This window comes from Psittacula echo, assembly GCF_963264785.1.
Source record: "Psittacula echo genome assembly, chromosome: 6".
Classification (NCBI taxonomy): Eukaryota; Metazoa; Chordata; class Aves; order Psittaciformes; family Psittacidae; genus Psittacula; species Psittacula echo.
The window spans coordinates 46,317,675-46,341,675 of record NC_137743.1 but is presented as its reverse complement, the minus strand read 5'-3'; the positions used below and the strand labels follow the sequence as shown (position 1 = coordinate 46,341,675).

The following is a 24,001-nucleotide window of genomic DNA, read 5'->3' as shown; positions in this document are numbered from 1 at the left end:
ACAACGATATTTCCAGGTCAAAAGCAAACAACCCAATGCCGAGGGTTGATGCAAACAACCTATGATGCCCACAAGTCTCTCAAGGCGCAGGGATTTGGTAGGGCCTGGAACCAGACAGACACCTGGGGTTTGTTTTAAACATGGCAGCTCTAGCAAATGCTGGTCATCTTTGCGTATGTGGAACCCATAGAAAATGAGAAGCACTGGGACTAATCCATCACTACCTTCTGCCAAATCATATTTAAAACCACCTTCTGCATCATCCTTCAGCATAGTCCAGACAACAAAGACCTTGTTCAGGCATGTGGTTATAAATGTCTCTTACTGACAGCACCCAAGAGGCAACACAAAGCCTCTGAAATTGTTGCATAGGGACCATGAGTCCTCTTTCTGATATCCACACAGCTCCCAAAGCAGGATGACTTCTACTGCTCGAAAAGCAAGGGAGGGACACCATCATTTCAGCCCCATAAGAAGCCCCATTTTGGGCTTCTCAATGACAGCTCTGAACACATTCAAAGTTTGCTGTGGCAGGTCAACCATGGCTGGCTCCTTGTCACATACCCAGCTGCCCTCAGTCCCCTTCTCAGCAGGATGGGGGAGCAAATAGGAGGAAAAAAGCTGGTGGGTAGATATAATGATGGGAGATCCCCTTAGCCACCTGGCCTCCCTCGAGGACTGGGAGGGGACACACCATCCCATGTGTGAGCCATCTTTGGCAGTAAGAGAGTACTCCAAGACTGCAAATCATGTGGCCAGGGAGAACAGGTGCCACAATTCCATCCATCTGGGAAGAGGAGGGAAGCTCCAGCAGACCCCAGGATAAACACGGTGGCACAGCTCGGCAAGCAGAGCGATGTGGGCAATTACCAACCAGTTGGCCCGACATCAATCACAATGGAAATAATGGAAAAAGCTGATATGAGATTCCATTAATAAAGGATTAAATGATAGGAACATAATTAATGACAGTCAACATGATTTTATGGAAAATAGGCCCTGTCAAACAAACCTGGTTTTATTCTTTGATGAGATTACAATTTTGGCAGATAAAGGTAACTGCAAAGAAACAATAGACTTTTGTGACGCATTTGACTTAGCACTTTGTGACTTTCTGATTAAAAATATAGTGCTGTACATTGACAAAGCACACTGGAGTGATGACCCAGCTGCCTGGCAGGTTCCAAGGCCAACAACTATGGTCAGGGGGACATCCTAGTGTGACATAAAACTGCTGTTAGTACAAACTTGGGTGACAGTATGGCAGATAAAGGGGAGGATCAAGCAGCCAGGTGAAGTGCTTGGTAGTTTGGGCTTGTTTGGTAAAAAACTGTTTTCATGACCAAAAAAATCCGGTGGACCACATCTGCTGAGCAGCTCTTTCCATGCCCTAGCTGGCAGAGCCATGGTTCTCTTTGGGTACTTGGGACTTTAGGGCTATATAGCTGGTTCTGCCAAGGCTGCAACTCTGCAAGCTGCTCGGTTGGCCACATCGTCTTCAGCACTGGATGCAAGAGGAAGCCAGAAATGACTGAGAGCTAGCAAAAATGATTTACACTTAACAAGGGCTTTAAAATCTGAACTGCTTCATTTATGACTCAGGCCATGTCAAGCATATCCATAAGAACGACCAAATATAATACTTAAAGATTACTATTCCAGAGCACAAAAGCACAGCAAGAGTCAATGCCCAAACCCAGATGCATTTCTATTTGAAGAATGAATAGCAGTTGTTTTAAAAAGGATAGCTATGATTAACTACTGGGAAATTATTTCCTTCCACCAATACAGGTGCAAGTGAGTGACAGGTCATAATCAAAGACATTTTGGACAAAGACCCAAACCAAGAAACCTTATCCAAACGCGATCACCCATTCATCTGCAGTGTTTCCATCTCTTCAATGAAGCCAACACCAGAAATAAAAAGTAACCCTACACTTTCTTAAACATTGGAGGCTTGATACGAAGCACGCTACTAGCTTGGGTTTAATTTGGAGGACATCCAAAGCCATCCTTAGCAAAGGCTTCTTTGCCCTAGGAAACAAGCAAGACTGTGACAGTCCCCATGGCAGTGAAAGCCAGTAACTAGGACAAGATAAATCCAGGATCATGCCTCTCTGTTTTTCTTATTAAATTTGGCAGAATAGACTTTCCTCCTCTACATCTCATTCAAAAGCCCTAGATCCACAGGGTACCTGCAGTTCCCTCCAGAATTGCAAATACTTCAAAACATCTCAGTTGCATCTCAATGGAAGGGACATGATCTTAAAAATCCTGCTGCATAGGAAACTCATGTCCCACCCACTTCTACTCATAATCACATTCATGGTTTGTGTGATGAAAACCTACTCACACTAAAAACAACCCCAAGCTAGACCAAAAAAAAACCCCACAATCACCCAGCAAATGAACATTTAACTCTTCTCTGTCTCTTCGCATTACAGCTACTTCTCACTTCAGGGAATTCAGCTCCTAAATTCAGAATAGCTTGGAGAACAAGGCATGGCATTTCTGGGCAGAATGCATCATCCCACCTGCATTTCTCACTCTGGTCAGTCTGCAGATGTGCAGAGGTAGATCTCTGTGAAAGAAGATGCTGGGCTCAACTGCTCTTTGCTCCCAAAATGTCAAAATCAGGGGCAGATTTAGAAGGAAAACAGGGAAAAGACAAAAGGGAAATATGAGAGGAATATTCAAAGCCTATTCCCGTCTCAACTTTTCTTTTCTTTTATTTGTTAGCAACAAGAAACTTCATTAAAACATAGACAGGACAGCTCAGAATGTTAAATTGTAAGCAGCAATGTGTCACAGGAAAATACCATTTTAAACAAATCCCCACAAGTAAGGCATCAAAAGCTGTGAGCTCTTACCCACTCCCTTACCTGTGCATCAGTCAGTAACCACAAGCCTAACTCAAGAGCATGTCTGTACCCATTAAAGAAAAAAAACCCCAAAACACCACCATGCATAAAGTGCAGATCAAAATAACAAATTAATTAGAATATAATGAGAAACAGATCCCTAAATAAGAAATGAGATTCACAGTTGCATTGTCATTTGTTTTTTCATCACCAGGGCAAAAGTTTGTATGAGCTAAATTCCACTGATTTCTTTAGCACAAATTTATTTAATACTACTTTCTCCTCCCCCCCCCCGTATCTTTTCCCCCTTCTTAATTTACTGCACCAAGAGAAGAGGAGCAGACTACCTGGACAACACAAAGCAAACACACAGCTGGATCATCTGTGCCATAGACACCACTCAGCAGACCACAAGAAATCCCATTTCTTCCTCATCACTGGAAGGGTTCTAGTGTCTCACCAATGGGTGAAGCCAGATGAAGGCAAGCACTCAACTCAGTGATAATTAGCTCTGCATTTGAACTCGACATTCTCTTTCATGGAAGCAACACAGGAATTGCCGAAGGATTGCAAAAGCAATGCTAGCACCTCCACATAAGTGTGTCTGTATCACTTGAAAAACATTAAAAAAGCAAAGGGTCCTGCTTGGACAGGGAGTACCACATCTGATAGAAACCCCTCTCAGGGCACTTGCGAAGAAAAACAGCCTATCCTGGCTCTACCCAGAGCTGCACTGAGGGTGCTGTTTGAGCTGCCACAACCACAAGAGCCAACAAGCAAGGGCTGAGGAAACAGGGACAAATTATCTTTCTGCAGTGCAAAGTTATAGGTTCCATTTGTTTCCCCTCAGGAATCAGACAGGGCAGTTAAGTGCCTTGATTCCACCAGATAATTACAATTTATCTTGTCTCCTTTTGCCTCCTTTCTCTCAATCATGCCTACTTCTCTCTCTTCCTCACACAGATTTCCTTTTTTCTCCGAGTCTTGAACTTCAGTTGACCTCAGGATTTTTTTGTTATTGTTGTTGCTTCTTTTGTTACTTCTAAGATTCCTTTTTTTTTTTTTTTTTTTTTTTGGTTCGGCTGCTTTATGGGGTGTATTTTTTCCCCTGCATGCAGGAACTCCTGCCTCAGCTTGTAACTGTAGCCATGTATATTTTTCTTGTCGTTCCATTTTGCCAAGGAGGAAAGTAGGCAATAGGAGTGCACCCTCCCAGTTCCTCTCACTTCGTTTTGCTTTCAAGAAGGGGATGAGAAAGGAGAAAAAGCAAACTCTCCAGGAGGATCCCAGAGCTCCTGAAGGTTTTTGAAAGCGCTAACCCCTGGGGCCAGGGCACAAGTCAGAGGATGAACAAGCTGCCAGGGCAAGATGCTGACACAGGAATGGGGTGAGGTGGGATAAAGGGCATTGGGGTCCAACAGAAGGGGCAGGTTTCTAATTAGTTACTTAATAAGATGCCCTCTTAAAAGATCTGATTCATACCCAAGTGGAGTTAATAGGAATCTCTCTGCTGATTGTGCTGGCTTTTGGGCTCTAGACTTCAGGCATCAGCTACACTTCAATATTAAAAGCATTTTAATCCCTTCTTTAAAAGCCAGTGCCTGTTTCTCCCTGGCTTGTCATTTCTCACCCATCTGAAGCTCTGGATTGTATCTGTGGGCGGAGTCATCACGTAGCTTCTTGGCTCCTCATCTTCTGCCACTACTACTGAGCGTGGTCCAGAGCCTGCCAGCACCACAGGCTTACAGCAAGAGGGGGTTGCAGAATAAAAAGTCAGAAATTTCTAAGTAGCAGTGGCAAACTGATCGGAGGCACTGGGGAGGGAAGCAGGCAGGGAGACAGCCTTTATGCCACGAGCAGTGCCTATGGTCCTCAATCAAGGTCACAAGCTGGTACAGAGAGCCCTCAGTTGCTATTCGACATCTTAAACCAGCACAAATTTGTTTACATAAAAATTGTTTCAGCATTCACACCCAGCAATGAGTCCCCTTACGTAAAAGCCACCACCACACTTTTGCTCCAAAGTAGCTGCTACCAGATTTCTTTGGTTCCCACTCCTTTCTTCCTTGGAAGGGAGATGGGACAACCACATCCCATTCACTTCTCGCACAGCACTCTTGGTGTTAGCTGCTAGCTAGCAGCCCTGCCTTCCTGGGCCCAGTCACCCCAACACAGGCATCTCCAATTAGCCCAGTTAATCGCAGCAGGCCGACCTCTGATGTGCTTGGTGTCAGGATTTGATGGATCTGATCTCAAAATTCAAACCCTGTTCTTCTCATTCATCACCTGCTTCCTTTTCTTTGCTTGTAATTCACTTTCTCTTTCAGCTTTCAGAAAGAAGAAAGAAAAAAAAAAAAGGAGAAAAAAAAAGAAAAAAGAAAACAGAAAATGAAATTAAAAAAAAAAAAAAAAAAGAAAAAATGGAAAAGAAAAGCTCTTCCATGATGTTTTCCTAAATATTTTTTTTTAAAGAAAAGATGAAATGCCAATATATCTCTGAGCAATGTGAGGAAGAGGGAAGGACAGTGATGCCCTAACAAGGAGAATAAAGCAAAACCTAATTTCAAGCAGGAGGCCACAACAAGTGAGAGCAGCTCCCATGTTTGGACTTCCCGGAGAGGATAAGCCCAGAGAGCTGGGGACAGAACGTGTACAGGAGACCTCACCGGACATGAAGGCAGCATGCAAGTGTGTGCGCAGTGGAGGGGACTAAGAGAGCAACCAAAGTGCCCTTGACTTTGATCCTGGCAGCTGGAGTATGGCATGGGTAAGCAACAGTAGCAAAACTCATGCTATACAAGCACACTAAGGTCAAACCCTGGCCAACAACATTCAGATACACCTAAAAGCAGGTGGCTGCCAGCTCATTTTCTAAACACAACCTGAACAGATACCCACTGGTCTCCTTCTCAGAAAGTGCTCAACCACTTGAGCCAAAACTTTCCAGAACAACTCAGCAAAGGAAATTTCCACTCCTACAATTCAAGTTGAGCTCAGCATTACATGGTTCTCTTTCCAGATGCTAATGGAAAGCATCAACTTACCCCACACCAAGGCTGCCTTTGCTCCAATTATTATGCAGAATGAAGAAGGCCAAACATAGAAGTGACAGAAGAGGAAAACCAAATCCGTGCAGTCAAAAACATTCCTGAGTGCGTTTATCAAGCTGGGAAGCAAAAGGCAGTGCAGAGAGTTTTTCCTAGTTCCTCAAATACAGAAAACCAGAGCAGGAGACAGAGCCTGTAATTTCTATGCTGCATTTAGTTACTTTAAGTGGACAGTCAGTGTTGAGACAGAATCCATAAGCAGACTTGACAGCCAGTAGTAAACCTTAGAAAGAGGCACTGCCTACCTTAATTCCCCCAAGTTCTCACAGGGGCTTCTAAAAAGGTGTTTAAAGCTGTTTAAAAGGAAGAGCACAGCAGCAGGTAAAGAGCAGTAAAGTGTTCACACCAAGAGCAGCCATAACACAAGCCTTTTTTGGTTTGCTTTGCTATTTACCAAGCACTTCAGTTCACCTTACAAGAGAAATGGGGAGGAAAATGCAAAAATCAATAGTGTATTGAACTTTCTTGGCATTACCATTAAAGTAAACAGAATACCTGAGGCTCTCCTGGCAGATGCTGCGCATGCAGTCACCCAGCTGCTGGCATGCACGTGGGCAGAGAAGTGGCATCTTTCCAATTAAAGACAACGCTTACATCAACGTGGTTAAGACAGAGCAATTTCCTTCAGAAAACAGCCTTCAAGCAGGTTTTACAGCAACGCAGATATCAAGCAAGCTCTCTGAAAACCATTTAAAATGTATGCTATCATGCCAGTGCTGTGTCTGCAGCGGACAGAGGTCACAGCCTTTGCTCGCTTACTGGCATCTCCTCGGCTTGGAAACAACCGAAACTCTCCAACCAGGCTGGCATATTGCTACTGAGATCAACTATAAACTTTAGTATCACTGTGGCATCTCCAGATCTACCTGGGAAAAAGGGATTAAAAACCTGCTTATCCCTGAGCAACCCCCTGCAAACAGCAGTGGGCTCATGGGGTGCCTGCTTGTCCTTGCTCCCTGAGCAGGCATCCAGGAATTCCTGCCCTCTTACAAAATTCACAGCCCTTCGCTGTGACAAGGGAGGACATACGGGTAGTTTGCAAAAACTGAAGGAACTTTTGTTTCCGTTTTGGGGAGAAGGAGTATTCTGTATCAGCATGAAAGAGGTAAGTAAATATAATTGCATCAAAAACAACCCAACAAAGAAACCCAAAACACCAGATCAGGAGAGTAAGATAAGAAAAGAAACACTTGTAAAAGGAGGAGTCTGGGTCTGTTAAGATATTCCCAGTCTAAAACAGGTTCCCACACTTAAAAAGCCCTCTTAAAAATAATTTCCTCTCCAAACTGCCTGGGAGCCTCATAATTACCAACAATGATCACAGACCCATTCATTTCACCCTAAAATTAATACATCATGTTCAGAATGATATCGCATTAATTTATCACAAGATTTATGAAACTTGTACTTTTTTGTAATGAGTTTTATGCAAATTCTTCTCCATCCATTGTTTGTGCCATAAAAAAAAAAAGTTCCCTCGCCGAAGCTGCTCTGTCAAAAAGTCTCATTCACTTTTATTGATATCTGTCCTTCCCTCTTCATGCTCACAACAGGAGGGGGAAGGTGAGGAGCTGGTTCCAGCTGGGATATGATCCTGTTCTCAAGCAGAGCCCAGAGAACAAGCGATCATCACAAGAGAGCAGCCCATCACAAGGATGAGGTCTGCAGGTGAGCCAACCATTCAAGGCACTTAGTTTTAAACTAATTTTAAAGGAAATTAACTGGTGGCTCACACATGCCTTTGCCTGAGAAGGGTCAGAGAACAAGAGGAGCAGCAGGGAATTGTGAAATTAAAGTATTTAAACTTTCCAGAGTGGAAAGTCCATGCTTGGTAAACTTAGAGAATAAATACAAGGGAAGGGTGGAGGGAAATAAACCCCAAGGGAAGCATAAGCACTGAGCACCATGGGGCTATAAAAAGGGAAATCACGTGAAATTGGCTTGATATTTTACAACAGAACTGTTGTAAATTACATTGTTGTAAATTAAAGACAGGAATGCACAAGATGTCCCATTGGCCCAGGAAAGCGCTCAGTGTAGTGCCTTACAAAGCCTGAGGTTTCCTGAAGACCAGGACAATTCTCAAGAGCATAGGCAAGATGATACAAAGCAGGCAAGACCATTTCCAATTCAACCATGTGGGATTATTGCCTTCATTTGCGAGCACTGCCAACTGGAAACCAGACTGAGATCTTCGTCAGTACCCACACAGCTTCACTTAAGAGCCCAGAGAATAGGATTCTTGAAGAACCCTAAATATTGGATGCAGCCTTGCTCCTTGGAGCTGCCCTCATGTGACTACTAACAACTATTCATGAGACATATGTATAGGCATGGGAGGAGGAAGGATGAACTGAAAAAGCAAAGAGAAACATAAATCTGGGGCTAGCAGAAACATCCCAGCAGTGAAATCTACTGAGGTGTTAAATAATAGCAAAAAGATTCAGCATCACCTGGGGGCTTTTAAACTGGCATAGAAAAGATGCTACAAAAATGATTCTGGAATAGCCCCAGAAGCACTGACTCCAAACCCCAATTTTTGCAGCTCTGTGAAGCAGGAAGGAAGGTGCTCCCCTCCTGTGAAAGCAACCCATTCGCTCTGCATGACTGTGCTGCCAAATATCACGAGCACTGCTTCATGGTACCTCATACCTGTCTCCAAAACACGCCACTCTGAACCAAACCTCCTTACTCAAGGAAAGCCTAGCTAACACAGCCTTGATTAACATTTCTGACACCAAGTTTAAACTCTAAATCCATAGAATATCCTTTTCTAATTAATTCTTGAAATAAGAAACAGCCCAGAAATAATATTTCTTTTGTTCCTTCCTTCCTTCTCCCAGCCTCCCCAACTGCCTCCAAAAAGAAGCCTTTGGGTTTTAATTAAACAAACACTCATAGGTCAAAGGAAACTGTCACAGGTATCAGCATGGAGGGAAACACCACCGGGTTCTCCTCTGAATGAATATTATGGCTCAGTAAAAGGCAGAAGAAGAAGACCATCAGTAATGGCAAGACCTTCACCCTCACTTTGTTTTTCCACCAGTGCCTGGGCACTGGACAATCTCTAAGAAGGAGATGGGGACCACTGGGGGGACTCAGGACACCTGATCACTAGTAAGATATTTAACAGAGTTTACACAATGCTGGGTAGAGACATTCACCACTAAACCTGCCCTAACACTCACACTTTCCTACCTTATCAGAAAGGCCCATGATGCACACATCCATCCCTACAAATCTCACACATATGCAGGCTGGGTCACTCCCTTCCCCAGATGCCATTTTGACAGCAGCTCTTTGAGGTACCAACATCTGCCTTGATAGTCAGCTTTTTCCTTTGAAAAATGGACATGCATGTAGGTGGGACATCCAGTTAATTCAAGAACCCACTCACCAGAGGCTGTACGAGTTATAACCATGCCCATCCTCTCCCCAGTAACTCAGGAACCTCCATGGCAAATTACAGCCAAATACAAGAGATAGATTTATGCCACAGAAAATACAGCATTCCTGCAGTTTCATGAAAACAATAGCTGAACTAAGGAATGCTGAGTGTCCCACGTTAGGGTTGCATCCCAGCTCTTCTGGAACAGGTAAGGGTCCTCAGGGACATAGTGAGGAGATCTTCCTCCCAGGAGTTTTACTGACTAGACACAGAGATAAGGTTTTGGGAAATATTCTCCAACGCAATCACTCCAAGCTCTTCCCTGGGATGAACTCTAAATTAACGTGGATGTCACAACCACATGGCTGGGGGATTTCTGTGGTGACTGATGTTAGCATAGAGTCACTGTGCTCCCAGAAACAAGAAATTATGCCAACTGACCAAACAAGTTGTACGAGGAAGCACAGAGACTAAATGAGCAGCACCACAGTGCTGGGGTCAGCCCTGTCTGGGGAGCCAAAGGGCAGAGGTCTGGTTTTCTAAACAGAACCAGGCAAGCTGGCATTTTGACTGCCAGCTGGCAAGAAGAGAGATAACAAGAGATTCCCACTCCTGCCAGAGAAACCATGACACCGTGCAAAGAGCTTCACAGGACAGAAGAAATAATTTTAGTAGGTGACCTGTTGTGGCCTCCCTTTTTGACTACCGAGAGGTACCTTGCCAGCTAAAACTAAGTAGCAGCAGGGATGTTGAGCACCCATATTTTCAGAAGCATCTGCCAGTTGGACGTAAAGACTGAGTAGCCAGCTGAAGCAAGCCATGCACTCTCAATAAGAATGATTTGACAATGCTTGCCTAGGGGATAAATCAAGCCAAAACGTGGCATCAAGACAGACAAGGTGCAGCTGACCTATCATCCTTGAGTTCACTACTTCTCTCGGGCCATACCAAACTTTCTAGAAACACACAGGGCAAACAGAAGAAAAGCAAGACCCCAGAAACCTACTTAATGTGGTGCTTTGCCAGTTGGTGTAAGTAAATTATTTATGAGTAAGACAGCACATGCAATAGTTTGCATCTTACCCAGACAAGGTAACATAGCTTTGTGTTAATTAGAAACAAGAAGCTGTTCTGCAATTAATATGAGGTCAGAGATAAAGCTTGTTAAATTGCAACACCTCTAGGCCAGGTCCCAGAACTGTCCTGGCATTGAGCCTATTAAGACACCCCCAGAACAGTAAGGCAATGACACCAGCAAAGCCAACAGAGAAGTCCCCCAAACACCACTGCTCAACTGCTCCGTCAGCGGTGCATTGGCAGGACACCAGCTGCGCTCCAGTAACAGGGATGAGCCACAGAGTAAAGCACCACCTCCGAAACACTGCTGCCTCAGAGCCACTTCCTTCACCAGCAACCCTGTCAAGCTGAGAAGCTGATCAATATGAATAGGGAAAAGAAAAAAACCTGTCAGCAAATTTTACTTGCGCAAGTGAAGCACAAGTGGGATTCATTCACGTCTTGTTTGAAATCTCATCTGTGCCTTACAAAAGATGAAACATCCCCAAGGCTCTCAGTCTCACAGGGAATACAAAACCTTTAGTGCTACAGCTTGCCTATGGCCCAGCTGCTCTGCTCTCTGAGTGGTTCAGGGGAACAAATAAATATAGCCAACCTCAGCCCAAATATTGCAGGGTATTTTGCTCCAGCACAAGCATGCTTTGGTGTGTGTGTCAAAGTCTCAAAGCCAGAAGGAAATAGTACCAGCGGTCAGATTTTTGTCTGCAGACTTCAGATCTCGAAGCAAATTGGCCTCGGACTGTCACCATAACTCTCTGAGGTTTCAAAACATGCTCTGGGTGATGAATTCTGCCTTGTTAAAATGAAGATGAAGTGAAATCCCTTCTTGATTTATATCTCTAGAGTTGAATTAGCAACTCTTGATCTCCAAGATATGATTGCAATAAAATCAAGACTTCGAGAAAGGGGCCAGAAATTTGAAGCCCATGGCAGCCAGTTTCGGAAAGTTTACATTTCCTGCTCCTCTTACCCCTTGAACAGCAAACAAAACCCTTAAAGAAACCAAGACAAACAACAAGATGCTTGGAAGACTCTCCACAAAGGTGACAGCCTGGAGAAATACAACACATGCAACTCATCAGCACCTTCGTTCACTGGTCCTGACCTTGAAGTTGCTTTTCTCCAAACACAACCCAAGACCTTGGGGCTGACAACAACTGCCACATCTTAGATGGAGCATTTCCCACTACACCTCCCTCCCTCTCAAATGCCACAGAGAGGGTGTGGAGAGACTTGGCAGGTGGTGCCAGGGTATCTGAGGCACAAGCTTATCCGAGTCCCCACCACTGCACCGCAGTAAATTGCTTGTTGATAAATGAGGCTATTTAGGAGCAAGCATTATGGTTATTAATGATGCAGATGTGGAGAGACATTTAAGAACGGCCCCATGTTCTATTGTCCTCTTGCCTGTGAGTAATGGGGCACCTCAGTTACAGGGCTTCAAAACCAGCTTGGGCTGCTTAACAACAGAAACAAAATAAGACCAAGTGAAATGGATGAAGCACACTGGACTGATGACTAACACAGAGATAAAGCCAAGCTCCTTCAGCAGAAGTAGGGCAAAGCCACAGTCTTTAGATTAAACTGAGAGCATTACCCCTTTCCAAACACCAACAGTCTTCCACTCATCCCTGCAAGCTCCTAGAAGCTGTAAGACAACACACAGCAACTCATTCTGCTGATCTATGGTTTGTGCAGCAGACCCACCCAAATAAAAGGGAAAAGTCAAGCCACAACAGCCTAAACTGGAAGCAGCATGGTGTACTTGCAACATGTGGTACACCCTGGAGCACAGCAAGGGTGATATTTGTTGAAGCCTGGGAGATTTTCAGAGGGCCATTACCTCACTTTGCACGTCACAGATGTCTAAACGTGGTCAGGAGGACAATGAACAAGATATAAAGAGGCTGTTTATTGCAAGAGGAAACCTTGGAACAGAGCTCTACAGTGGCTGGTGGGAGTGCAAGGCAGAGCACACAAGCACACAGCTGTAAACATGTTTCTGAGTTAATATACACACGAGTGTTTTTGTTTTCCTATGAAAGCATACTCTTCTGAAAACAAACATCTGGAGATCTCCGTTACAGCTGGACCATTATCCCTAGTGACTAAAGTGTTCAATTAATTTAGCCTTTCTCATTTGTGAGTTGCCTGCAAGTACAATTGGATTTGCAAGAATTTGGTATTTGAATATATTCAGTGAATGGTTTATTAAAAACATATTTCAGACAAAGAATGTCTTGGTAAATGCTCCTACAACTGTTGTTCTGAGTGTTGGCAACTGGCTGTTCACACCATGTAAATGGTCACTGTGGTCAGGTGGGAATGCTTTTGCACCTTGACAGACTGCAATGTACTGCCAGAAAGCTTTCCAAGGATCTGTGGAAGCACCTGAACAAAAACATATCCTCACACATATACACAATACTCAGCTTGCCTGAATTTCCTTGAAAAACACAAAACAACTTGCACTGAAGTTGTCACAAAGAGAACAAGAACAGAGTTGACTACCAGAATTAATTGACTTCAAGCAAAACACCAGCAAAAACATCTCTTGGTAGCTTCCACAAGCAATCATGTGGCTCCTTATTCGGGATTCTATCTACTGAAGTGCTTTTTGTCTCAAAACTTCAGGGAGGGCTCCTGCAGGTATTTCATCACAGCAGCAATAGAAAATTGGGTGAGAAAGGAAGTAAGGAAGGACCATTTCCAAGGCTGATGTAACCCCTTGGGCATGCAACAAGCCCGGAGTCCTCCTTAGCAGGTAGCCTATACAGTACATATGACATGTCTGAAATCACAAATCCTCCTACAAGACCAGTTTTAATCTTCTGCGCAGTATTGCTCCAATGCCGTTGTCTCCCTTGCTTTCCCCCAGAGGTTGCTGTATTTTGGCAGAGGGTAAGGGGCAACACAACATCTTCAATTAGTCTTAACTTTTTAAGAACAAGCTGATTTTTGTTTCGGACAAGTGAAACAGGTTTTTCCATGATCTTTGTCAACATGTTAAGACAACAAAGAAGCAAATGTTGCCCAGGGAAGCAGCAGTGCTTGCAAAACCCTCATGTTGCAGACCTTAAGCTGCGTGGGATGAGGCAGGTGAACAGTATCAGGCAGGACCCTGTACTGGGGATGTCAGAAGGGCTCAACTTTCATCCACCACTTACTTAAACAAGCTCCCATTTCTCTGTAGCATTACATCCACTTTAGGGACATGCAGAATTGTAGCTAGATCACCCAATATTAAGGGATACCAAGTGGAAGACCTTGTGCTCTGGTCCTTTACTCCACTGCACTGCTATGTTCAACTGCAGACTTTCCAAGAGCTCCATCCAAGTCACCATGTCAGTCACCATAGCAGAAACACCATCCTAAGGGGACATTTCCCATGGCTAAAGTGACCTGCGACAGCCTGACTGCACACAGCTTTTTCTGCAAGCTGGGTGAGAGCTGCAAGGGGTGCTGGAATCTATGCACCCCTCGCCTCAGGTCCAAATGAGCCAGGAAAAAAAAAAATAACCCTCTCTCAGTCATATGTAAAACCAACTAAAATCTTAAGCTCCAAACTGAAAACAAAACTCCATGCTAAAACCCAGCTGCCGGGTTGTTTGAAGGCAAAAAGAAAGCAATCACTGAGGTTTCATAGTCTGTTCTAAAAGTGGAAATGTATGAAGAGAAAAGTGATCCAGTAAGTCACAATTTTAGGCTTTTTTCTTTCAATTGCTCAAAGTAAAGACTTTCAATGCTTTGCTTTCCCATGAAGCCCTGATTGAGGGAAAAATAGCTATTGACCACTGAATTTAGCATCTACTTGCCAACAGCTACTTGTACAAATCAAAGACAAGTCCCAGCCACCTCTGCCCTGACAGCTGCATCATGTACACTGAGTACTTTTCCAGCCCCTTTGGCAGCACCAGCCTCTAACTCACATGCAAAACCAACCCCTTCACAGCATCTCAGGAACCTCCTGTGTTTCAAGTGCCCTCTTGGTGTTCCACACTTACGCTGTCAGCTCCTGCAGGCAAATTGAGCTTGCTTTTCTTGAAGGGCTTTGCACAGGACTGCACTGAATAGCACTGCACCACAAACACATGCTAGAGGGGCTGAGGACCCAGTCTAGAAGCTATACCTGCTCCTGGGGGATGCATTCCCATAAGGAAGAGCTGGATCTAAACATTGTGTTGCCTTGTCCCCAGGGTACAATGAAAACATGGACAGGGTTTCTCAGTGCTAAGGGTTTTAACCAAGGAAGTCTATTTGCTGAAGCTGAACATTTCCTGTGCTATTTGACTATTTCTTGGATGAAGAAAACCATTCTACTTCTCACTTTCCACCTGAAACTATGATTTAAGACTGTGAGTCCATGGCCAGCCATTTGGCCCCTTAGCTCTGCAAAAGGATCTCATGGCGTTGTGAGTCAGCGCAGCAGACCTGAAAGGATAAGTAGGTGGCAGGTTCTGGCAATCTCCACAGCATGAGACCCAGCTAAAAACCTCAAATAAAATCACAAACTCTGCCACCCAACCATGCCACAGACACTCACGTATGGTGCTTCTTTATGTGTAGTAAGCATTTTCTTGCCATCAGCAAGAAATGCACTTCTGTTCCTCCTTCCCGTTAAAGGATAGCCATTCTTATTCTCTTTGGGCTGTCCTTCATTCTACCTGTTGTCCTTGACAGGATGGAGAGAATACCCTGGCCCTGGTAGCTCCCAAAATTTCCTCAAATTTCAGCTGAGATTATATCTGTCATTATTAAAGATTGCTAATAAGCCTTATTAACCAAGAGTGAAAGCAAAAGGAATAAGGGAAGGATTTTCCTAGGACCCAAAGTGCAAGAAATTCATAACTAACTTAATACCTGTACCAATAAAGGATACTCATGCTGAGTCTATTTTAAAACCAGCCTGACTCTTTCCATGATTGCAAAAAAAAAAAAAAAAAAAAAGGACTAAGATACTCTTCTTCTTTCAGAGTTATTCTTGAAGACAGCCACAAAAAAACCAACCAACCAAACGAACAAAAAAACAAAAAGAAAAACAACAAAACAAAACAAATAACCAAAACAAATAAATAATGTCACCAGATGCAACAGAGTTGTCCTTCTGCAGCGGGTGGCAGCTGGATGGATGTTGGCATTATTTACCACTGACAAGGCATTGAACCTGCAGCACCGCTTGCAAAGGCAAACCTGGTTTGGGTGTGCACATCTGTACGGTGAAGGAAAATGCATGGCTTCAAGCAGTACCTGCAGCCTGCTCCCAAAAGGCACAGGGCAATTTGGGGTATAACAGAGAGATCAAGTACTGAAATAGGTAGAGAACAATTGGTGATTTCATCCACCCCGAATACGTGGCAGATGAAACCCTCTATGCTGGGCAGCTGTGGGACTAAGGACCGCTGTGCAGCTGCAGTCAAGCCACGGGGATCAAGCCACAAGGATCAAGGCATTCAACAGTGATAAGACTTGCAGGGCTCCAGACCTGAGCCTTCTCACCCCAGATATTTTCAACCAGCTAAAGACCTCTTGCAAACCTCTTTCTTCTCTTTCAAGTTGGTCTCTTGCACATGACATACTCCCAGCCTTCTCAGGTTTTGGGATACTTGTGCATGCTCCTAAGCTGAGGATGTTCTCCCATCTGCCCTGTGTACCCCACAGAAGCATGCTCAAGGCTTCCTTCAACCTCGCTGCCTGCAGTGACAACTTTCTGACATGCCTCCAAAATGACTGATGAGTCGGTACGTTGTTTTTGAGCAACTCGTGTGCCTCACAGGCATGCAGGATGACAGACCTTGGGAACCTGGGCATTAATACTGGAGAATTATAGTCAGATCTGTCACGGTTGGGGAAGCTTGTTCCCCAAGAACTACTCTGCCTGAAGGTGGCTTTTCCTGGGCAATAAGCACAAAGAAACTTTCTCAACCACCTTGGCCCCCACCAAAGGGTACATAGGAGAGCAGGGGAGGACGACAGCCAAAATCAATAGTGCTTAGCCTCAAGCTGCCCACGTAGTCCCAAAGATCCCATTTGCTTGGTGGGGAAAGCAAACTATGCCAACAGAGCCCCACTGCAGCCTCCTCCTATCAGGGAGCAAAAGCACACCCTGGTTTGAGAGCCCTCCCCCCTCCCGAACTCCACATCCTCAATGTACTGGGTAGACATACATGTACACAAACCCCAGAATCCATGCAGCACAACAAGTCATGCCTGCTCATGTATGGCTGAGAGGTTTGCAAATTCCCTCCAACCCTTTCTTTTCAAGGATCAGGAATCCACCGCTATGAGACATTTGATGCATGAGTCTACAGCTTTCTATGAACAAATACCATCAAAGAGTTCATGGATGCTGCTGTTTGCTTGTATTTCACTGTCAGCACCACGCTATTATTTTTGTAGCATGACTGGTACTGCAACTCCAACAGCCAACAGGTGGTGTAGAAATTGGGATAAACCTTGAAAATATAACTTCATACAGCACATTAACAAAACCCCACATATTTATCATCCAAAGACAGCACAGTCACACTGCATAATCTCTCTAGGATGGGTTTCCTCCTAATACTTCCCAGACATAACCTCTGGTGCTGGCAACATGCTAGTGAGCTGTATCTTTTTGCTCAAAGCAGCGTCAATCAGTTGAGCAACTACTCACATTCATTGTCTACAGTACATGCTGTTTTGTCACTGTTGCTACCAATGCTGCAGATAGCTGGCTTGGTGATGGTGGGAGATTTATCTGAAGAAGGGGGGAAGAAGCCCTGGGGTTGACACAGCAGAGGAATATGTCACTCACTACTGCTCCTCAGATTAGAGCTGACCTGCAGGGATCAGCCAGTTTAGTAAGAAAATGTTAATGGGGGGGGGGGGGTTTGCTCTGCCCTTTGAAGGTTTGTGTTGCCAACTTCCCAAGCAGACCTCAGATCTGATCAACCACTGGATTTACTCTGGCCAAAGGAAATACTGGACTGCATGTGCCTCTGGGCAGGTTGCATGTGTGTATCAAAGGCTGTAAAAGCACACAGAGAACCTAGATGGAGACTTATTTTGCACAAGTAGCTGGTCATGAAGCTCAGGTCCCATCAGCAGTACTGCACCACCAAGGAATAGGCTACCTCTTCTTCCTTCCTAACCTCTTTTCAAAACAAGCATTTGGCTGCAGTGTCAAAGTCTTCATGAAGAAAGTAAAGAAAGCTATGGAAAAGCCTACAGGCTCACAGTTTGTTTTCCAAGCTATAAAGTTTTTTGGGACTTGCTTACCCAGAAGTTGCCCTTGCTCCTGTTGTAGACCAAATTATTTGGGACAACACAAGGAGCACTAACTCTGTCATTTCTAAGCATGTTGATGACATGGATATGGAATCATTCACAGCCTTTTTGCTGCTACATTTCTCTCCTCACCAAGGCTGATAACAGACACAGGAAGATCTGGTGAGGAACAAGTCAAGAATCCAAACCTTTTGCGGGTGCAGCAAGCCTTAGAGTAGGTAGAGGCAAAACACTTACCAGGGGCTGGGTGGCAATTTCACAGACCAGCAACTCAAATCAAATAAACTGGCCCAAGCCAGGACTAGCTGGGGAGCTAGATATGGGCTGGCAGCAAAAACAGCTTGGTAGGCTGCCAGAGGCAAAGCCCACCTTGCATACAGATGAGAGCCAGGACCATAAGCAGCTTCCACCTGAACCTCATGGGATGCCCCCCAAAAAATGCTCTCAGTAACATGGTTTCTAAGAGAGGCTCTTCTCTGCATATCACTTCCCTGTGCAAGTTTCTCAGGGCATGCCTAGAAGCCAAATCTTTTTCTCAAAGCCTTGGAAACCCCAAACAGGAAGATATCTGTTAGACAAGCTGCCTCAGGCAAGACAACAGCTCTTTTGTCCTCAAAGCACACATCAGATGGGCTGATGGTGCTGTGTTGCTCATCCATTTGCTGGCAGAATAGATCCAGACAAGGAAGGCTCCCCAAGTTTATAGTCAGAGCAACACAAACAAAAACAGCGAATCATTTATTCAGTCAGTTTTGGCCATCCTGACAACGAACAAATTTCTCCAGTGCATTCTAATTTAAAAAATAATCTTTGTGGATAGGTTTCAGTCTCCAGCTTGTTTAGGAAGTACAGACTATAAAACCTGAGCCATTTTAGAAAGATACAACAGGCAGTGTATCCTTTCTTCCCTTGCCCGAGTCATCAGATCAAGTTTACAGGACACACAGGGCTAACTCCAAAACAGAAATTCACTTTCTATTAGTACTGTTGGCAACATCATGGAATACTCCTGCCTGTAACCTGTGCAGAAAGCCAACCTGCAAGGCACACAAGCTACCCGGTAAAAAAATTCAACACGCCTGTCCTTTACAAGGCTTTGTCCAACTTGTCACAAAATCAAAGACCCACAGCAATACTCTAGCAGAGAAAGAAACTCCCTAAAGCAAGTCAGAAGACTGTACTAATGTTGACAAACAAACTGCTTCATCATTTCGCACAGGGTGCTTTCCAGTCTGGTTTGTGTGCCCTGGCATACAGCAGCCACTGGATAAAAGGTATGGAAGAAAACATGGATAAAATGTACAGTAAAGGCTTTTGAAATTAATTTTAGCGTTCCAAGAGCAAACATGCTTTACTGCAACTTCCTCTTCAGGACAACAGTCATCATTTTCTTTCCCAAAATTTCCCTTGCAAACCCTTCCAAGCTCTTTTTTCTCCCTCACTGCTTTGAGCTGAGCTCCAGAAACACTCCTGCACTCTCTCATGCAGCCAGCAGGTCACCCGCCTACCTCCTCCTTGGCACCAGCCTGCTCTGCCCAGCGCTGCCAGCTGGACTATATGCCATGATGCCGTGTCCTTTCCGCCTCACCTGATCAGTCACTTGCCTGCTCATTCCTTTCATATTGGACCAGACAACACCTGCTGCACAGTGCATCTTCCCATATACCTCCTTCCCTGTCTCCCCAAAGCATCACCCCATGATGAAGGCGGGGGGGAGACGCACCCACACACATCGCCGTGTCCCTACAGACAGCAAGCCACCCAGGTGATAAACATGTGCTCAGCCAAGAAAGAAAGGAAGAGGAGAGAGTAGGCAGATTTGAAGGCTCTGATCCCGAGCACCTGACCCCTTCCTCTTCCTCGTTATGGATGAGGTAAATTAGCTGTGACATTCATTAGCTGCAGCTCCCAATTAGCGAAAATTAATATTGGTTTTGATAGAAGTGTTGGCTGAAGCTTTCCCAGGCAAAGGCATTATTGACCTTGTTATCCTGTTTAATAGCAAGTTACATCACAGAAACTACTTCTCATGGAATCGACAGATTGCAGCCACCTCCCACCCTCCACATCTCCCTTGCCTGCTGCTCAGAGAGACAGTCATGGCCCCTGCCAGAGCGCACACACCCCCACTGATGCTTGTGCCCATCTCTGGCAGCACCCCAAGCTCCCTCCTGGCAGCAGCTGTTTCCCATGGCTAGCACTTTTCTACTGTAAGGCAACAGTGTTTTGAATAATGTTCTCCCTTTTGGCCAGGTGATAGTAAGTGGTGCAAACCTATACTCAATTATTAGGGCCATAAAAACCTCTCTCTGGAACAGCGCCAGCCATCCCCCTCTGCCCACAGACATTGCTACTCCTCTCTGGCCTTTGGAAAGGAGGGTGCCTAGCTCCCATGTCCCAGCCCATCACCCCTCTCACTGATCTGAATAACTCCAGACTCACTGGATGCTGTGCTTGCCACCATCTCCACTCACAGTTCAAAATCGTAACTAATTTAGAACATGCAGTGCAATGGCAACTACCATTTAATAAAGAAAGAAATAGGTGCAGCATCCATTGACATCAGAGATCCCTGCCCTTGGAGCCTGGGAGTCTGAAAGTGGCTAACCAGCAGTGTAACAGACACTGCTAAACAAAAGGAAAACATTTGCTACCAAAGTTATGTATTTTAAAAAGCTGCACTGTATTATTCACACATTAATAATAATAAAGGTGTCAAACTGCCACATAAGAAGTTAATCTCATTCAGAGCACAATTAAAGATGCCATTATCCAACCACCTGGGACCACTTCCACTTTCACAATGTGGTAGGTTTAACAGATAACAGGGATGACACCATGCCTGGTGAAGCAGTTCATCCAGTGAACTCCCTTGTCACCACTCCGCACAACCCTATTGGCCAGAGCAGCCAAGTACTGGTGTTTTTTGTTCAAAAGAGGCTGCATGAAGATCTGTGCTAGCAAAGTTTTTTGGGTTTTGTTTGGTGGGTTGTATTTTGGGGGGATTAGGGGCTGGGAGAAGGGGGGAAAGTTCTGGAGAAAGAAACCCTCTCCAGATGTCCTTACTGAAGAGATCTCTGGCCCTGTCAGCCCAATCATCGCCCTGGTACTGCCTGAGGGATGCAAAATCCAAGAAAGGCTGCTGACACAATGTGCCAGGAAACACCATCTAATACAAAATCCCCCATTGTCCCCGAGCCCAGAGACTTTTTTAGTATTTCAGGGAGCAAGTCCAGCAAGAGCATCGAGATGGTGAATGCTACTTACAATGCAGGCCAAGCCAGCCTTCCCCACCTCAGCATAGCCTGCAAGGCTACGTACAGTTCCCATACGCCTTTCCAGCTCAGCAGCCTGGCAAGGTAGACCAGGTTTCTGTATTTAGCACCACACACCTGCTCCTGCCATGCTTTCTCATTCTTGGATAGGCAGCCAGGATTTTAAGTTTGGCCATAAAGGACAAGGTTAAAAAAAAAAATGTATATAGTCAAGGGCTGTCTTAAAAGCAAGAAAATTATTCTTCATCTTTATTAACAGCATCCAAGACTCTGCTGCACATGTCCTATACAAGCCCCTCACAGGGTTTCCTTTTCTCTTTCATAACATAGGAGACTGTGCCATGGGCTTGGGGTGAGACACAGCAGAATCAAGGCAGGAGGCAGAGCCCCCTTTCCCCCACCCAGCAGGATCCCAAAGTGATGTAGAGCGGGTTCCCCAAGAACCAGAGATGCTGCACCGAGGGCTACAATGAAGCAAAGGTCAAAGCTGGAAATGGAGACATGAAATCACACAGCCAGCTAATGACTCACTCAGCCCAACTCTGCAATGGCATGCTTTTGGGTGAAATTGAAAGAATCCAGGTTTTTCAAACATCAAAACCAAGGCAAATCAGCAAGTTGTATTTAAAACATTCCCCCTCTGCACCTTGCAAGCTTGCTCTGCAACAGGACCAGGATATGGTGTCTCTTCCTCCTCGAGGTATGAAACAAGCACGTGAAGTAAAACAAAAAACACACCTCCAACTAACAAATTGGAATGCAAAACCCAAGCTCGTCGTTTAAAATCCAGGGAGGCAACAGCTCCGCTGCCTCCTAGGCGACACCTTTCCTACCTGCCATCTGCCAGAAAATGGCTGCGAAGCACCCCAGCCCCCGTGAGGCTCGCCCTCCTATGTCCCTTGCTGCCAGGGTTGCGTAAACTTGGAGCATCCTGCCAATTTGTATGGTTTCTGTGAGAACATCCTGTGGTAGCATGATTATATCAGCCTGGGAGTTGTTTTTTTCCCTTGCCCTCTCCAGTACACAGCCTTAATTTATAACTATTTCCCCTACACTACCAAAGTACATGGGTAATGGCTTCTTGGTTAATGTGCTTTCTGCAAGCTGTCACTCCCAGCTCTGTACCTGATGGGACTGCAACAAATTTTCCAAGACAAAGAACAACTTGCAGAAGCCAAGGGGATTTTTTCCACTTTCCTTTATGCAGCTCGGAAAGCTGCTTCGGAGATGGTGGGAAGAGATGCATACACAGGATACTGCTTTCTACATGATCCCTTCACTTACTTGCCTTACTGTCCTACTACACTGGGTTTTACATCAGTGCTCTTTTTGTACAGAAATATTGTTTTATCTGGTAGGATATGTTTAATTTGATGCGGCTGTCATATGGGAAAAGGTACATTTCAAGAGTCAAGGCTTTCTGCAGTGCCGTTACTTATTTTACGGTCTTCTTGCCATATCTATTTCTTCCCCTCTATTTCCCAAAACCATTAGTAACAACCATTAATCTCTGCCTGTGAGAATGCTCCTCGCTTCTCCCCATATCCTGAATTGTTAGTCTCCCTTGGACTTTCTACATTTTAAAAGTCTTTGTCCCCTCCTATTTTCAAATTAACTGCTTGAAGCTGAACAGTGGAGCAAGAAACAAAGCCACATCACTGTTTGTGGAAAGGTATTACATTCCATAATATGATCTCTCGCCTCAGACTTAATCAATTAGAAAGAAAAGAGAAAAAGGTTCCTCCGTATTCAGGTACCGAATGGCCCTCCTAATTGCCCACACGCAAAAAGACAGCCTACGCAATACAATACCAGAGCCTCAACAGCGCAGGCATTTGACAAACCCATGCAGATGAATGGAATAAAATTGAGTTACTAACCATTAAATGTCAAGTGTCTGAAATCTTTCCCTCTTGTGTAAAGAGCAATATTAATAAATCTTTAAGAAAGGAAACGCACAGAGCTTATTCAGTCTTCTGACCACCGCTGCAAATTGAACAGATGTTTTCATTGAGTTGTCCAACAACGCTGTCTCCAGCTTTTTTTCCCCCCAGTGGTTACAGTTAATTCAAAAGCCATCAATGTACGGGAGCAGTTTGACAGGAGGAACCAATTTATTAACTCCCCCTGCCAATCAAGCACATTAAGGCATTCAAAGGCAGAAAGGTACATTAGCACACACCAACAATAAATCGGTTTAAAAGCCGGGAGACGGGGAGGGGATGGATTCCTTCGACAACACGGAGATGACCGCCCTGTGTGTCCTGTGGGCTCCGAAATTGCAGTAACTGTGATAAAACAAGCTTCCCAAGAGGCAGTCCTGCCACCCACACAATCAACACATTCAGGGCAGCACGATGCCTGCCAACACCCTGACCCCAAACAGGGGGTGCTCACCAAGATAACAGCAGTTTTCTGCATAGATGCTTCCCAACAGTAGGAGTTTTATGCCACAGTCTCAGCCCCATGGCACATATACATTTCCAGAAGGGCTCTTCTACCTGCTTATTTTCATATAGCAATGTGGCGGTTTTCTGTAATGAGGGCTACCTAAGTAAGCTTTCACGGTTTAATTACTCAAATGATTTTGATGCGGGTGGAAAGAAGCTGGACCTTTCTTACCTTTTTTTTTTCTTTTTTTTTTTTTTTTTTTAGGCGGGGGTGGGGGGTGTTTTTTGGCTTTTTAGGATTTCTTCTACACCAGGAAGCTGCAACCACAAATGGACAGTGGTAGGGAAATCGTCTGAATCTTTCATTTCTTAAAGTAGCACTTCTACAGCAACCAAGTTTAATCAAAGGTTTTCTGTAGCTCTTTTTTCTTTTCACAAGGTTAGAAATCTGAAGCCTGTGTAAAAAGAGTCATGGAAACTACCACAGGATACCTTTTCCAGCAGCACAGCAAAGTGCCTGGAGTTTTTTCCCCCTCACCCAGCTGCCTTGGGAGCTGGATATGTGCCTCTGCAGCATTTCATTGAACTCTGAACTGCGCAAGTGACTGGATTCCAGCCCAGCTCAAAAACATCTAAC

General features: G+C 44.7%; 1 protein-coding gene across 1 annotated transcript in view; it reads right to left on the bottom strand.

Moving 5' to 3' along the window:
* CDH23 (cadherin related 23) overlaps positions 1 to 24,001 on the bottom strand; it is a gene marked incomplete at both ends in the record, with an annotated part of 200,662 nt that overhangs the window by 164,395 nt on the left and 12,266 nt on the right. The window lies entirely within an intron of this gene.